This window comes from Caretta caretta, chromosome 2 (genome assembly GCF_965140235.1).
Source record: "Caretta caretta isolate rCarCar2 chromosome 2, rCarCar1.hap1, whole genome shotgun sequence".
NCBI lineage: Eukaryota > Metazoa > Chordata > Testudines > Cheloniidae > Caretta > Caretta caretta.
Window position 1 is genome coordinate 142136976 of NC_134207.1, and position 16709 is coordinate 142153684.

The following is a 16709-nucleotide window of genomic DNA, read 5'->3' on the forward strand; positions in this document are numbered from 1 at the left end:
GTTTTTCCTAATATCCAACCTAAACCTCCCCCACTGCAACTTGAGACCATTACTCCTTGTTCTGTCATCTGCTGCCACTGAGAGCAGTCTAGATTCATCCTCTTTGGAACCCCCTTTCAGGTAGTTGAAAGCAGCTATCAAATCCCCCCTCATTCTTCTCTTCCACAGACTAAACAATCCCAGTTCCCTCAGCCTCTCCTCATAAGTCATGTGTTCCAATCCCCTAATCATTTTTGTTGCCCTCCGCTGGACGTTTTCCAATTTCTCCACATCCTTCTTGTAGTGTGGGGCCCAAAACTGGACATACTACTCCAGATGAGGCTGCACCAATGTCGAATAGAGGGGGATGATCATGTCCCTCGATCTGCTGGCAATGCCCCTACTTATACATCCCAAAATGCCATTGGCCTTCTTGGCAACAAGGGCACACTGTTGACTCATATCCAGCTTCTCGTCCACTGTAACCCCTAGGTCCTTTTCTCCAGAACTGCTGCTGAGCCAGTCGGTCCCTAGTCGGTAGCGGTGCATTGGATTCTTCCGTCCTAAGTGCAGGAATCTGCACTTGTCCTTGCTGAACCTCATCAGATTTCTTTTGGCCCAATCCTCTAATTTGTCTAGATCCCTCTGTATCCTATCCCTACCCTCCAGCGTATCAACCTCTCCTCCCAGTTTAGTGTCATCTGAAAACTTGCTGAGGGTGCAATCCACACCATTCTCCCGATCATTTATGAAGATATTGAACAAAACTGGCCCGAGGACTGACCCTTGGGGCACTCCACTTGAAACCGACTGCCAACTAGACATGGAGCCATAGATCACTATCCGTTGAGCCCGACAATCTAGCCAACTTTCTATCCACCTTATAGTCCATTCATCCAGCCCATACTTCTTTAACTTGCTGGCAAGAATACTGTGGGAGACCGTGTCAAAAGCTTTGCTAAAGTCAAGGAACAACACGTCCACCGCTTTCCCCTCATCCACAGAGCCAGTTATCTCGTCATAGAAGGCAATTAGATTAGTCAGGCATGACTTGCCCTTGGTGAATCCATGCTGACTGTTCCTGATCACTTTCCTCTCCTCTAAGTGCTTCAGAATTGATTCCTTGAGGAACTGCTCCATGATTTTTCCAGGGACTGAGGTGAGGCTGACTGGCCTGTAGTTCCCTGGATCCTCCTTCTTCCCTTTTTTAAAGATGGCCACTACATTAGCCTTTTTCCAGTCGTCTGGGACTTCCCCGGATCGCCATGAGTTTTCAAAGATAATGGCCAATGGCTCTGCAATCACATCCGCCAACCCCTTTAGCACTCTCGGATGCAGCGCATTGGGCCCCATGGACTTGTGCTCATCCAGCTTTTCTATATAGTCCTGAACCACTTCTTTGTCCACAGAGGGCTAGTCACCTTCTCCCCATGCTGTGCTGCCCAGTGCAGTAGTCTGGGAGCCGACCTTGTTCATGAAGACAGAGGCAAAAAAAGCATTGAGTACATTAGCTTTTTCCACATCCTCTGTCACTAGGTTGCCCCCCTCATTCAGTAAGGGGCCCACACTTTCCTTGACTTTCTTCTTGTTGCTAACATACCTGTAGAAACCCTTCTTGTTACTCATAACATCCCTTGCTAGTTGCAACTCCAAGTGTGATTTGGCCTTCCTGATTTCACTCCTGCATCCCCGAGCAATATTTTTATACTCCTTCCTGGTCATTTGTCCAATCTTCCACTTCTTGTAAGCTTCTTTTTTGTGTTTAAGATCAGCAAGGATTTCACTCTTAAGCCAAGCTGGTCGCCTGCGATATTTACTATTCTTTCTACACATCGGGATGGTTTGTCCCTGTAACCTCAATAAGGATTCTTTAAAATACAGCCAGCTGTCCTGGACTCCTTTCCCCCTCATATTATTCTCCCAGGGGATCCTGCCCATTAGTTCCCTGAGGGAGTCAATCCATATGATTGGATTTTATGTTTTTGTAGCCTGTTTAATGTCCCTGAGCATTTCACAGTCACTGTTCCCGTCCTGGTTAGGTCACCGGAAGTATATTCCTATTGCTATATTCTTATTGTTCAAGCATGGAATTTCTGTCCATAGAGATTCTGTGGTATCGTTTATTTAATTAAAGATTTTTATTGTATTTGACTCTATGCTTTCTTTCACATATAGTGCCAGTCCCTCTCCTCACCTCTATTATTCCTATATATTTTGTACCCTGATATTACCATATCCCATTGATTACCCTCATTCCACCAAGTTTCTGCGATGCCTATTATATCAATAATCTCATTTAATGCCAGGCACTCTAGGTCACCAATGTTAGGCCTGGTCTACACTACAGAGTTAGTTATGCATGTATCTACACTTAAATTTGTCTCCCATTGATGAAAGCACCCTATTACTGTGAAGTAGTAACACTACCTCCCCGAGCACCTTTAAGCCATGGTTGATGTGCTGAGGTTGATGCAGTACTAGTCTAGGTAATGTCTATGTTGATGCTTACAGTCTTCCAGCAGCCGTCCCACAATGCCTGACATTGACTGCTCTGGAAACAGTTGTGAACTCTGCTTCTCAGCAGCCACAGAGATCGAAAGTCCACCCACGCCCCTTTAAAATGTCTTTGTTGCAATGCCTTTTCCTGGTTGTTCAGGTTGGTGAGCACACCTAGCAGCTCTCCATTGCTGTGTGCAACTGCCCAGTCAACCATGCTGGCTACACACTCCAGATGTGGTCTGGCCTGAAATAGACAGGAAGTACTGGATCTCCTGGGCCTGTGGGGAGAAGAGGCTGTCCAGACACAGCTAAAGAGTAGTTGTAGAAATGTAGACATATCTGAGAAGATTTCATGGGGGATGCAGAAGAAAGGGTATGATGGAGATCAGCAGCAGTGCTGCACGAAAGTGAAGGAACTATGGCAGGCATACCAGAAGGCCAGGGAGGACAAGTCACTCTGGTGCCAAGCTGCGGACCTGCTGCTTTTACAAAGAGCTGTATGCAATACTTGGTGGAGACCCCACCTCCTCACAGACTCCTGTGGGTACCTCCAAGGAGCTCAAGACACAGGTCTTGGTGTGAATAGGGAGGAGGAGAATGGGGGACATGCAACCAGGGGGGTCCAGCTGTGCTACAAGCCAGGACCTATTTGAGACTCCACTGCAGTGTAGTCAGTCCCAGCAGTCAACCACTGGAGAGCCCAGTGCAGAAGAAGGAACCTTGGATAAGTCTTTAAATGTATTTGCCATTACGATGATGTAAATGGTGCCCCCAACTAAACAGGACACCTTTTCTGACATTTCATTAATTTACTCATACTAGAAAGGGTAACAGTACGACAAAGAGAAGTAGAGTTGCTATGTGCTTTTCATTCCCTTGTAGAATTAGGCAAGGGAGTCATGTGGAGCAGTTGAATCCTCCTGAGAGATCTTGATAAAACTTCCATGGAGGTACTCTGCAATCCTCTCCCAAAGGTTTCTAGAAATGGCTGCCTTATTTCTTTGTTTGTGATAAGACACTTTGTCATGCTAATCAGTGATAACTTTGGCAGACACCATTGCAGCACACAAGCTAGCAGCATTTGGACCCGGGTGGCTTCAGCACTCCAGCAGCAGCTGTGTTCTTTCTGCCTTTGTTACCCTGGAGTGAAATATCAGCTAAAATCACCACCACCTGCAGAAAATAGTGTCATTGTTCAATGCCATTGCCCTGTGCTCATAGTTTCATGCAATCAAGCAATTCCATCCTCATTTCCCTCACCCCTGGTGGGCCATACTCATCATGGCTGGTGCTCTGAGTGGGGCTGTGCTCAAGCACTCTGAAGCAGAAGTGTCAATAAGCATGTCTTGTTTTAAAATTTAGGGGAGCAAGGGAAGGGAGTTCCAAAGCTTAACTTTTACTTTCCGTTGTGGCTAAACAGACAGTGATACCTCTATGTGTTTTATCTATAGCTGCTGCTGTTGAGGCCTTGAGGAGTGCCCCCTCCACACTCATGGAACACTTGAGCCAGATAAGGAGGAGAAAGAAGAGGACTCAGGATGACATGTTCAGTAAAATCCTACAAGCCAGTGCTGCTTCAGACTGTGAGCAGAGAGCCTGGAGGGTGAATATTTCTGACTGTGTGGGGAAGGAAAGAGTGGACAAGAGAAATCCCTAGGAGTTCCAGCAGAAAAGGAGAGGGAGATGCACCAGGACATAAGGTGGCTTCTCCATCATCAAACATGGGTGCTGCAGACTCTTCTGGACTTACAGTCCGGGGCTTGCCTCCCTTTGCAGTCCATGGGCAGCTTCATTTTAGCATCTCCCTAGACTCTGCCTCAACATCCCATGGGGCATCAGGGCCTGCATCCCTAGCCCTGCCACCCCACACCAGGACACAGTAAGGACAACCACAGTGTCACATACACTGACCTGTGAAAGCCACAATTGCTGCATGGGTAGCCAAAATGGACATGAATGTTCTTAAGTTTTTAATGTAATTGCTTTTAAATTGACAAGACTTTGTATTGCACTGGTTTTGTTACTCAATAAAATTCTACTTTTTGGAAAATAATTCATCTTTATTAGTTCCCAACATACGCTACAGAGTGCCTATTGGTACCCATTTACTTGTTATTGTACAGTGTGACACAAATCATAGGATCTATGACAAAAACAGTATAATAATCATAAATGTAAAGCAAACACTGCAAAAACAATTGGTGCATTGACAGTGTTATATTCATAGATGTTATGAAGCCTAACACAATTCCTAGCAGGCCCCAAAACTGCCAGGACAGGTAAAGCACAGTCCATCACACCACCTTACTCCAGCTCACTGCTAAAGTGCTCTTTCAGGCTTTCCAGAGCTGCATAGCTCTTTTAATAGCTCTTGTGTCTGGCTGTTCAAATGCAGCAGACAGCCACTCCACCTACACCATGGCAGCGACTTTCCCCCTTCACCTCACAGATGTTATGCAGGACACACCAAGCAGCTATGACCATTTGGAATCCTTTTTTCCCACAACAATCCAGTTTTGTGACTAAACAACAACAGTGCCCTTTCAATCTACCAAAACACATTAGACTGTCATTCTGCATCTGCTGAGCCGGTAGTTGAATTTTTCCTTGATTCTGTTGAGGTGGCCGGTGTACAGCTTCATAAGCAAGGGAGAGTCTGGGACCCCTGGGATCTCTGCTGGCATTTCAACTTTGCCAGTGGTAATCCATCAGTCAGGAAAGAAAGTACTTGTTTGCAGCTTTCTGAACAGTGTTGTGTTCTTAGATGCAAGCATCATGCACCTTCCCTGGCCAGCCCATACTGATGTCAGTGAAACGTCACCAGTGATCCATAACCATAGCATATCTGTTGATGTACTCTGTGGCAAGGTAGGTGGGCACAAAAATAGGGATGCATACTGTCTGTCTCCCCACCTTGGTTCTGGAACCCCATCGCTGCAATTAATTCACTATGTTCTTCACATGGTTGAGAGTCACTGTCCTGCATAGAAGGAAACAATTAATGGCCCTTCATTCTTGCATGACAACAGCCCTCAGTGTGGATTTTCCAACTCCAAAATGATTTTTTACTAACTAGTAGCAATCTGGCTCTGCATATTTCCACAGTGCAATCGCCACTTGCTTCACCACCATCAGTATAGCTCTCATTCTGGTGTCCCTGCGCTGGAGGGCTGGGGCGAGGTTGGCACACAGATTCAGGAATGTGGCAATTCACATCCAAAAGTTCTGCAGCCACTGCTTGTCATCCCAAAACTGAATTATAATGTGATCCCACCAGTCAGTACTCGTTTCTCAGGCCCAGAAACGGTGCTCCATCGTCTGCAGCTCCACCAACAACCTCAAATGGTTTCTTGGCAATCCGTCCTCCATGAAATCATTATGTTTTCTGCTGATTCAGTTCTTCTTATGGCTCTGCACATACTAGAGGATTATGCATCCCATGCTTGAAATGCTCATGACAATCATGCAGAGCTGTGCAGGTTCCATGCTTCTATCAGAGCTGGCAAACAGCAAGGAGGGCCACTTGGCTTTGTGATCTTTTTTAAAAATGGTGAGAAAATTGCATAAGACGCTTGACATTATGGGATGGAGAAAGTTGCATGTTGGGAGGTTTACTCCTTGCTCCCAGTCACCCTGGGTGACTTGCTTCTGCCCCACTGTGCATTGGCAAAACTTCTCAAAAACAGTGTGCTGGATGATGGTGAGTTGCATTCCGGGATACCTACCCATGGTGCACCGCACTGTGCATCAGGACAAGAATTCCTGGTGAGTATTTGCAGCACTGATGCAAGGAGCGCAGTATGTGCGTGACTGAGCAATATGCTAACAGTGGCAGCTTTATGCTAATTTGACTTGTGTCACCCAAGCTGACAGTGTAGACATGGCCTCAGTATTTAGATTTCTAGCATTTGTATATAAGCACTTGTACATTTTGTCAGTATCCAGTAGCTTGCCTTCAATTTAATTTCAAGAAAAAAATGGTTTGCACTATATATACTGTGACAGGATCAGGCCAGAGGGCTACAGGAGAGTGATCCTATTGGGATCCAGGAAGTGGGTGGGCTAAAGGATCCCTCCCCCGCAGCCTAAGGGGAGTATCCACAGGTCTGGGATTCCAAGTGAGTACAGGGGACAACTAGTGAGCTGTAGCTCACGAAAGCTTATGCTCAAATAAATTTGTTTGTCTCTAAAGTGCCACAAGTACTCCTGTTCTTTTTGCGAATACAGACTAACACGGCTGCTACTCTGAAACCCAAAGATAGAACAGGGGCAGGAGTGAGGTCATAGGGCTAAACGAAGGTGTCAAGGTTCCTCCCCCACTCTGAACTCTAGGGTACAGATGTGGGGACCTGCATGAAAAACCTCCTATGCTTATCTTTATCAGCTTAGGTCAAAACTTCCCCAAAGTACAAAATATTCCACCCTTTGTCCTTGGATTGGCCGCTACCACCACCAAACTAATACTGGTTACTGGGGAAGAGCTGTTTGGACACGTCTTTCCCCCCAAAATACTTCCCAAAACCTTGCACCCCACTTCCTGGACAAGGTTTGGTAAAAAGCCTCACCAATTTGCCTAGGTGACTACAGACCCAAACCCTTGGATCTGAGAACAATGAAAAAAGCATTCAGTTTTCTTACAAGAAGACTTTTAATAAAAATAGAAGTAAATAGAAATAAAGAAACCCCCCCCTGTAAAATCAGGATGGTAGATACCTTACAGGGTAATTAGATTCAAAACATAGAGAACCCCTCTAGGCAAAACCTTTAGTTACAAAAAAGATACACAGACAGAAATAGTTATTCTATTCAGCACAGTTCTTTTCTCAGCCATTTAAAGAAATCATAATCTAACATGTACCTAGCTAGATTACTTACTAAAAGTTCTAAGACTCCATTCCTGGTCTATCCCCGGCAAAGACAGAATATAGACAGACACACAGACCCTTTGTTTCTCTCCCTCCTCCCAGCTTTTGAAAGTATCTTGTCTCCTCATTGGTCATTTTGGTCAGGTGCCAGCGAGGTTACCTTTAGCTTCTTAACCCTTTACAGGTGAGAGGAGCTTTCCCCTGGCCAGGAGGGATTTCAAAGGGGTTTACCCTTCCCTTTATATTTATGACAGAAGGGAACCTGACGGGGACACTGAGCAGAGAACCCTGGACAGCGCCCACTGCTTCTTGAAGGTGTCAAGGGAGCCAGCGGATGCCACCCAGAGGAACTCCGCCCGGATGCGTGAGTGGACGGAGGATTGGAAATAGGCCCCACAGTCACAGGAGACCCCGTTAGCCAACCTCCTCTCCCTGGTTTTGTAGATGGCCATTTTGGCCAGGGCTAGGAGGAGGATGACAAGGAGGTCCCATGACTTCGTGAGACCATGGATAGGGAGTGCATAGATAAGAAGGTGAGGGGAAAAGTGCAACCAAAAAAGTAACATGATGTTTAAGAGGAGCCGGAATAGGGCCTTCATGTGTTACATTTAAATGGAATTCTTTTACATTTCACTGTTCCTCACTAGCTCCTATTTGTAGTTTACCAACTTCTTTCCTATCTTCTTTACTAGGATAGAGAGTTCCCCCTTTAATAAATTCATCCATGAGGGATGGCTCTGTTTGAACTGTGTGCTCTTCCGTGCCTGTCAGTTTTCCCCCAGCCCTTAGTTTTAAAAAGTCCTCTACAACCTTTTTAATGTTACATGCCAGCAGTCTGGTTACATTTTGGTTTAGGTGGAGCTCATCCTTCCTGTATAGGCTCCTTCTTTCCAAAAAGGTTCCCCGGTTCCTAAGAAACCTTCCATTGAAAGGTTTCAGAGTAACAGCCGTGTTAGTCTGTATTCGCAAAAAGAAAAGGAGTACTTGTGGCACCTTAGAGACTAACCAATTTATTTGAGCATGAGCATCCGATGAAGTGAGCTGTAGCTCACGAAAGCTCATGCTCAAATAAATTGGTTAGTCTCTAAGGTGCCACAAGTACTCCTTTTCTTCTTCCATTGAAACATTGCAGTTCTGCCTGTCTTTCTGGCCTTGTGTGTGGAACTGGAAGCATTTCAGAGAATACTACCCTGATGGGTACTATAGGTTCATATAAATCAGTATACTTACTGTGCTGAAATATTTCTGCTTTATTATTTGAATTATTGCTGTGTAATGTTACAGTAGCTGAATTAAAAATTTAGAAAAAACCTTAGCAACTCCAAATTTAACATTAGCCTAGCTATGGTGTGAATAAGCCGTCTGAGGTTCTGCTGCTTATCCAAACTTCTTTAATTTGTTAAATTGGACTAGAAATCTCACAAGAATGTGCTCTCGCCAAATTTTGGTACGTCTTGGTTCTAGTGGCATCCTATTGGTCTTGACATCTATCTTTCTACAAGTATTTGGCTAATTTCGTGTTTGGTATTTTGGCATTTCCACTTGTGGTCCCAGAGGGAACTTGTAAATGAAGAGGTTAATGGAAATAAAAGACAATGAAAAAGTTAACTAAACATTTCTGAAAAAGAAAGCAAAAATTCTTTTCTGGTTTTGTATGAAGGTTTGAGTTGATTTTTTAAAAATTTTATTTAAACCTGGTTGTCTATTCTAAACGATAAACAGATTATGTATGTTTGTGTTTTTATTCTTTTGGCCTTGGCTATGAATTCTGATGACATAATGTTTATTCCAAACCCAGCAGGCAGGCATTTTGAGGTGAAATCCTTCTGGTACCAAACTACCAACCAACATGTCTTCCAGGGGGAGACCCCAATTCTACATATGTAAATAGTATCTGCATGTACCTTTGTAGGACATATTTTAAGGGTATGCTACCGTAATGCAAACCATAGTGCAATTTTTGTTTATAGGTACTGCGTGACAGTAACTAGAGGCAACCCATTTATTTCTGCACAAGGATAAAACATGCCAATGTGATTTGTAATGGGTCACTTATATCTTGCCCAGCTGCATTAGATTGTGTGTGTCAGCTCTCTGTTGTTCTGAAAGCAGATCAATACATGTCTGGCATTCAGGCAGATTATAATGGCTATCAATTTACATGGCACAAACAACAAAAATCATTAGCAAAAAAGAAAATATAGCTATCTGGGGCACAATTATTTAAAAAAATGTATTTACATGTAGCAAGTGCTGATGTTTTCAGTACTATGGTAATAGTAACAGTCCCATTATGAGAGTGAATGAAGATGCACTGGTTAAGTGTCCTTTTATAAAATAATTCCTGACTTTATACAATGTCTTTTTAGAAAGAAGGAAATAACATGTTTAATGATAGTCCTTTGTTTTTCTTTTCTGGAAGGCTGTTTTTCTAAAGATTACTGAATTGTCCTGATTTATTTATTTAGCCTTCTTTTTAAAATGAAAAAGCCTTTTCCAGAAGATTGGTTGGTTCAGGGGACAGGTATTATGATACAGATGCCAGGTCGGCGGTGACTGCAAACTACTACAATCTGATGGCAGTTAGTGGTCTCAATCCAGTTTCCAAATGACAATTAATCACAAGTGGCACTGATTGGCAACTGTAACAGAGTGAAAGATCCTGAATTCTAAGACTGGACTCACAAGGTTTTTAGAGTTTGTTGTGAGTTAGTCCCTCCAGGTGGAATAAAATCTTTTCAGACTCATAGCTAAGCAATGATTTATTACGTGAGCTTTGCTGTTGGCTGGGCCCATGACTGCTGGGTTTATAATAGCAGCCAGGGATTAAATAGACTAAACTGCCTTCTCACCTCAGGACTCAGCTACACTCTTTTAAAAACTTTACACTCTTGCTAATTCTGCCTTAGGTCAAATAATGTTAGCAGCATTGAGATAGGGTGACCAGATGTCCTGATTTTATAGGAACAGTCCCGATTTTGGGGTCTTTTTCTTATATAGGCTCTTATTACCCCCCACCCCCATCCCGATTTTTCACATTTGTTGTCTGGTCACCCTACATTGAGAGCACTAGTGTAGACACACCACCAGCTGATGGCATGTTGATTAGACCTGCCCTGACCAGTGGAGGAAGCAGCCAGAGACCTGTCAACACTTGGGTGCCCATTGTTGCTAAACCCCGTAGAGTTGAACTGATGTTAGCAGCCATGGCAAGTTATTGAAAATTTTCCCTAGTGTAGACAGGACTGTAAAATAGGTCCCCAAGTGCAAGTCAGGGTTGAGGTTCGTTGGTGGAGCTCTCTGAGATGGTCTATATTTTTACTGTTCTATCTGTGCCCTCCCTGTTCTGTGGATATAGAAAACTTCAGTCTCCAGGGCTGTCAAGAAGTCTTTCAGAAGTATTAAAATTTACTTTAAGAAGAAAGTGCTTTCCTTTGTGTCTTTTCCTCTTTTTCTGTCTCCTTTCCCCACGTGCACACGCTTTCCTCTCTGGCAGCTACATTCTGATCAGAGTGAGAGTGGTGTAAACATGAAGCAATTCCACTGAAATCCACAGAGCAACTACAGAGAAATAGGCAAATAAATCTGACCAGAATTTGGCCCTTGGCCACCATCCATCCCCTTCCTACTATCTGGAAAGGAAAAGGAGTGATTCTTTAAAAAGCAGATTGTCATTAAAATGACTGGCAGGATTTTTTCCGCAGAGATACAGCAGATACTCCTGCCTTGCCAAAAAGACTGAAATCTATAAAGCATGCAGCTTCTAAACATTGAGAGCCTGTACCTTTCCAACCCATTACTGTAGCTGGGCACTCTCCAATGCAGCATTTGGTCTCTTGCCAGTTAGACAATCATTTATGATCATTGCTATGCTGTGCATCCAACCTGCTGTCTTGGAGTTGTTTGAGAATGATACTGAGGACCAGCAGGGGAAGCCAGCCTTTAATTCCAGATTTCTAAATGAGGCATGCAAATTACTGATTTTTATAATATTTCAGAATAAAAGAAATTACATGCTGGATCAACACAAGAAAGGAGATCAATAAAGCTTCCATTTATCTCCTCTGAGCTCTCTAGAACAAGGGAAGAATTGAAGAGGCAGAAGGGCTTGGGCTTTATTATTCCCTGTGTCAATTGAAGGCTGTCTTAATGTTCTGTATATAAAAGGCCATTTCACAGTTACTGAAATCCTGAAGTCTTTAAACCATGATTTGAGGACTTCAATAGCTCAGACATAGGTTAAGGGTTTGTTACAGGAGTGGGTGGGTGAGATTCTGTGGCCTGCATTGTGCAAGTCAGACTAGATGATGATAATGGTCCCTTCTGACCTTAAAGTCTATGAAATCACTGACTAAAACACCCATCCCTGACATTCCCATCAGAAGGCTAAGACAGCATCTAAGTCAATAAGTTACCAGCCTTTAGTCATCATCTTGCTGGCTAGATTCTCAATATGCTGAGTCAGATGGAGGAGCCTGCAAGGGCATTTATTCCCATCTCAGGGCGAATACTGATATAACACGCTTTATAGCTATGTGCTCCAGAAAACGTAACACTAATGTTTCCTCTGTTCTTGTAGGTGGGTGAGCTCTGTTTTAGCTGTGCCATTACTCTGTGCGAAATCCTCATTTTTTAATCTGCAGCAGCCATGAGAGATCCAAGGCTGTGGATTAGGCTCAGGTATTCAGCATTAATACCCTCATGTAGTAGAAAGAGCACTAACTGATTATCACAAGGTCTGTCTACACAGGGATAAAAGACTCATGGAACAGCTGTGGCTGGCCCAGGTCAGCTGACTTAGGCTTGTGGGGGTCCTGCTGCAGGGTTAAAAATTGCTGTGTAGGTATTCAGGCTTGGTCTGAGGCCAAAGCTGGGATCCTCCATTTTTGCAGGGTCCCAGAGCTCGTGCTCCAGCCTGAGCCCGAGCATCTACACAGTGATTTTTCAGCCTTGCAGCCCAGCCCCATGAGCCCAATGTCTGCTGACCGGGGCCAGCCATGAGTTTTTTACCCTTGTGGAGCCATAGCCACGGAGGGTTCCAATATTTCTTTCCTCCTAAGACAGAGCAATGATATTTAAAGGAGAACTGCTGTGATTTGTTTTAATACATTAGACAGCTAAATTAGTACTTAAATAGGGCCTAAGTAATGGATGCTGCAATATGGAATGTGTGCTGGGATTTGTAGTGCAGTCTCTTCCATTACTTCTTATAGCAGGGCAGGGATTGGGAACAGCGTGGGTGGTGACACAGGACACCACTTGTGCGGAGTGAGGATATATTTCTAATGCTGAATTCTCCTGCAGAAATTTGACAGGTATGAAGTAGGATGGGCCCAGAGCTTGTTGGGTGTGAGACAGAGGAGACACATTATCTGGGAGGCTTGAATTCATTGAAAGTGGACCTCCAATTGTACTTGCAAGGGTTGTTTTGCTTCCAGTACCTCAAAAATGAGCTTCAAGGCTCATTTTGCAAAGCTCTAATAAAGCCCTTCAGGGTTTCCTCAGGCCTGGTACTGCCCATTTGCCACTCTTATGGAGACTGTGCACTGCTGTTGTAACATTTCTGGATGAACATCCTGCCTAGAATACTCAAACTTGACGTATATATTGATTGTCTTGCATGCCTATACTTATGCCCATCTGCTTGGCTGGCATGATGCCTGCTGAGAAGGTGTTATGCCAGTTTCAGTAAGGTACATTTTTCAGCAAAGAGGTGTTCAGAGAAACAGTCTGTAGAACACAGCCAGTGACATCTCTCCTGCCAGAAGAACCTTCTGTGTGAGAATAATCCCGGCCTAGGGCCATGTGCTTCATTACAATGGATCACATCTGCAGATGGACTGTTTCTATAGATAATACACTCATTGTCTTTCTGCTGTGCTCTTTTTTTCAGTCTTATCTCAGGGTTTGGAATTGAGTTCATAGTGAGACCAAGATAGAGGGTGAAAGCCTGGCCTCACTGCATATGGGGCTACGCTGCAATTCAACACCTGCGGCTGGCCTGTGTCGGCTGACTTGGGTGCAGGGGTATGGGCTTCAGGGTAAATTTCTGTGCAGACATTTGGGCTTGGACTCTCCCCTTCGCAGGAGCCCAGAGCTCTGGCTCCAACCCAAGCTAGAATATCTACACTGCTATTTACCACTGCACAGTCCAAGCCCCATGAGTCTGAGTCAGCTGACATGGGCCAGCTGCAAGTGTTGAATTGTAGTGTTGACATATTCACTAAAGCTAATTTAAGTTTTGCTAGTGACTTCAATGGAGCTGAAGTTTCACCCACAGTATTTTCACCTTGTTAACCATGAGCAATCACAGGATTCAGTGTCCCCTTATGTCTTCCTTGCCCCCGGAAGCTAAACTCCAAGGAACAATAGTCTCACAATATAGCATCCTTCGTTAAGATAAACACAGGTAGTCCTTGGGAGTGCAACTGGGAAAGATGCAGGAGGCAACATGTCAGCAGTTAGATTTATTTTCCGAGAAATACTGTTGAAGAGTTACACAGACAATATCATCTCTTCAAATACTGTCTGAGCCAGTGGGCCACCTCCGCAACCTGCTGAGGAATTAGCAAGCTGGACAAAAGGAGGGTGCTGCTGTTATCTGTGCAGCCAGCATAATGTTGTCTGCTCTCAGTGCACCTTTTGAGAAGATCTGGGCAAATAGCACAGGCTCCTAGTTTGCAGTGTGAGACTCAGATTTTTGACTCAGCCCTTGTGCTCTAGCCATAGTCTATTCATGGCTCCAATAACCACCAGAGATGGAGAGTTTCTGCAGCTTTCCTAATGTGCTAAGGACTATAGTCTGTGCATCCTGGGACTCTGCACCACTTACATTGAAACCTCCTGCAGAGTGGGACTTCCAATGTGGGCCAACGGCATAGTAGGGGCCAGCTGCACGAAAGCGGAGGCAAACTGGGGAAGAGGAGGTCTGGCCAGGGACCACCCTGAGCCCTCCTGTGTTACAGAGTCTTTGGCAAAGGGGGTGCAGCCCATAAAGGATACTTTATCCTGCACTGCGCTGCAGCCTCCAGCAACATCCAATTATGGGAGATGCAAGCAGCCTACCCTCTGACACTCTGCTAGCCCTAGCACTGAATTCCCCAGTATGTTGCGTTCTCTCCTTCCACTCTGAGGAAGATGCTACATCCATTGCACTTTATGTGGCAAGGGGGAAAAAAAGATATCATTGTATTTAATATTGTAAAGACTACCAGAGAATCGTCGGCATAGGGTGCCAGGGAACCGTAATTTTTATTAAATATGCAAATAATGAGATTATATGTCACACACACAATTAAAACCAATGAAATGATGCTAAAACAAGATATGAAATATTCATATCACTAGCACGTGCAAGTTATGGTCCCAAGACTGTGCCTTGCGAAAATCCAAATTGAAAGTAAAATTAAGAGCTCAGGTTCCTGTAAAAATAAACACTGTCAGGTGAGGCCATTTTCATTCCAGGAGTTCCCTTGTGACACTGTGCTCAGGACACCCAGTGCTGTGAGTTGCTGTGTTACCCCTCTGCCTGAACAAGAGGGAGAGCTTTGCTGTGTTAGGGACCTAGATGTAAGCAGTCTGGCCTAGGAGTGAGAGCAGGAGTCAGGTCCAGTGGGCAGAGCGGTTGTCCAGGTTGAGGAACAAAGCCAAGGATCAGAACCAGAGTCAGCTGCCAGTTACCAGAGCCAGGGGTCAGAGTCAGAACCAGGAATCGAAGCTGAGGGTTAGAGCAGATGCCAAATGCCAGAGCCAAGGATCAAGCCAGAGTCAGGGTCAGAAGTTGGAGGCTATGGTTGGAGCCAGGACGGGTGGTGAGAAGCTATGGTTGGAGCCTATGGTTGGAGGCTATGGTTGGAGCCAGGACTGGGCAGGAGGAGAGGCAAGGATCAAGCAGAGAGCAGGAGCATGGTGGGAACAGGAGCAAAGGCAGGGGTAAGACAGGAGACAAGAGCAGAGCAGGAACTGGGTTGGGTGCAGGAGACAGGCACAAGCAGAGTCCAGTGAGGTCAGAACAGAAAACCACCTTGTTTCTCAAACTTCCTATGTCTCGTCCTGGCTTAAATAGCAGTGGAGCCAGGCAACCCTCCAGTCAGAGATCCCATTGGTGGTGCTTTGGCTGGGTCTATAGCCCTAATAGCATCTCAGCCTACCAGGTTTCAGTAGCCATTAGGTAGAGGCCAGGGCATGGTAGCTGTCTCCCCGGCCTGGGGTTAAGACCTGGGATACCACATGGTCCTGCTAAACTGTGTGTCAGCTCTTTGACACACCAGCCTGTCTGCCTTGCCTGCAAATTCTACAGGGCTCTGCCAATCCAAACCATATCTTGCAGGTAACAATCAGTGAACCTGAGTTCCCCTGAGATGTCTCTCTGTAGCGTCCAGTCCATCTTAGTGGATTCTCACAGAAATTATTAAGTTCAGTGCCTGTAAAGAGGTAGAGCACACATCAGCCTGTTAGGTTTGCTGAAGACTCACACTTTACTTTAATAGACAGCACTGAGGTACTTTTGTAATAAAACAAGAATAAGTTTATTAACAAAGAAGAGAGATTTAAGTGATACTAAGCAAGAGCAAAAGAGACAGATATGGTTACAAACAAAACAAAATAAACATTCTACTAAAACTTAATCTTAGTAAATTACTATCTTTACTAAGCAGTTTTTTCACTTACATCAAGTTAACAGCATCTTTAGCCCTCCAGATTTGGGGGATTCCCAACTGTCACAGGCTCAGAGGGTGCATGTCCCCTCAGTGATGGATACCTAAAAGTTCTCTTTTCTCCCCTTATATTATCCAAAGTCCTTTGTCTCTGCTTCAAGAGCCAGGAAGGCTTTCTGTGGTGCAGATTCTGGCCCCTGGCATGATTGTAAATGGTCTTCTCCCCGACTTGTTTAGCTCAATGGCTTCATTTACCTTATATATAAATGTACCTTCATTGTCCTCTGCCTGTAACCAAGCCAGACAGACCAAAGCCAAACCAAGTCAGACAGATAAATACACATTCCTTTGTCTAGAGCAGGCTGGATTTATGCATTGCCTCCCACGCACATTTTAAGAACACATTTCCAGCACACATATATAATGCTTTGTACACAATCTGAATATACATCACACAATGATTTTTGGGACCAGCATGTCACCAGTTAATATATGATATCTTCCATTACACCTTTTAAATACATATTATGACAACAGTGTGTTAGGGCAAATCTGATGTGAGTTATCATGTGGGAAACCCTCTGCCCGTTGGCACTGAGAGGCTTCCAGGATCACACTGTGATTGGTAGTTCACTATTGTGTCAACAACTCATCAGGCCTGACATATTCATTACACCTAACACACTACTGTCACAATTGATATCTAAAA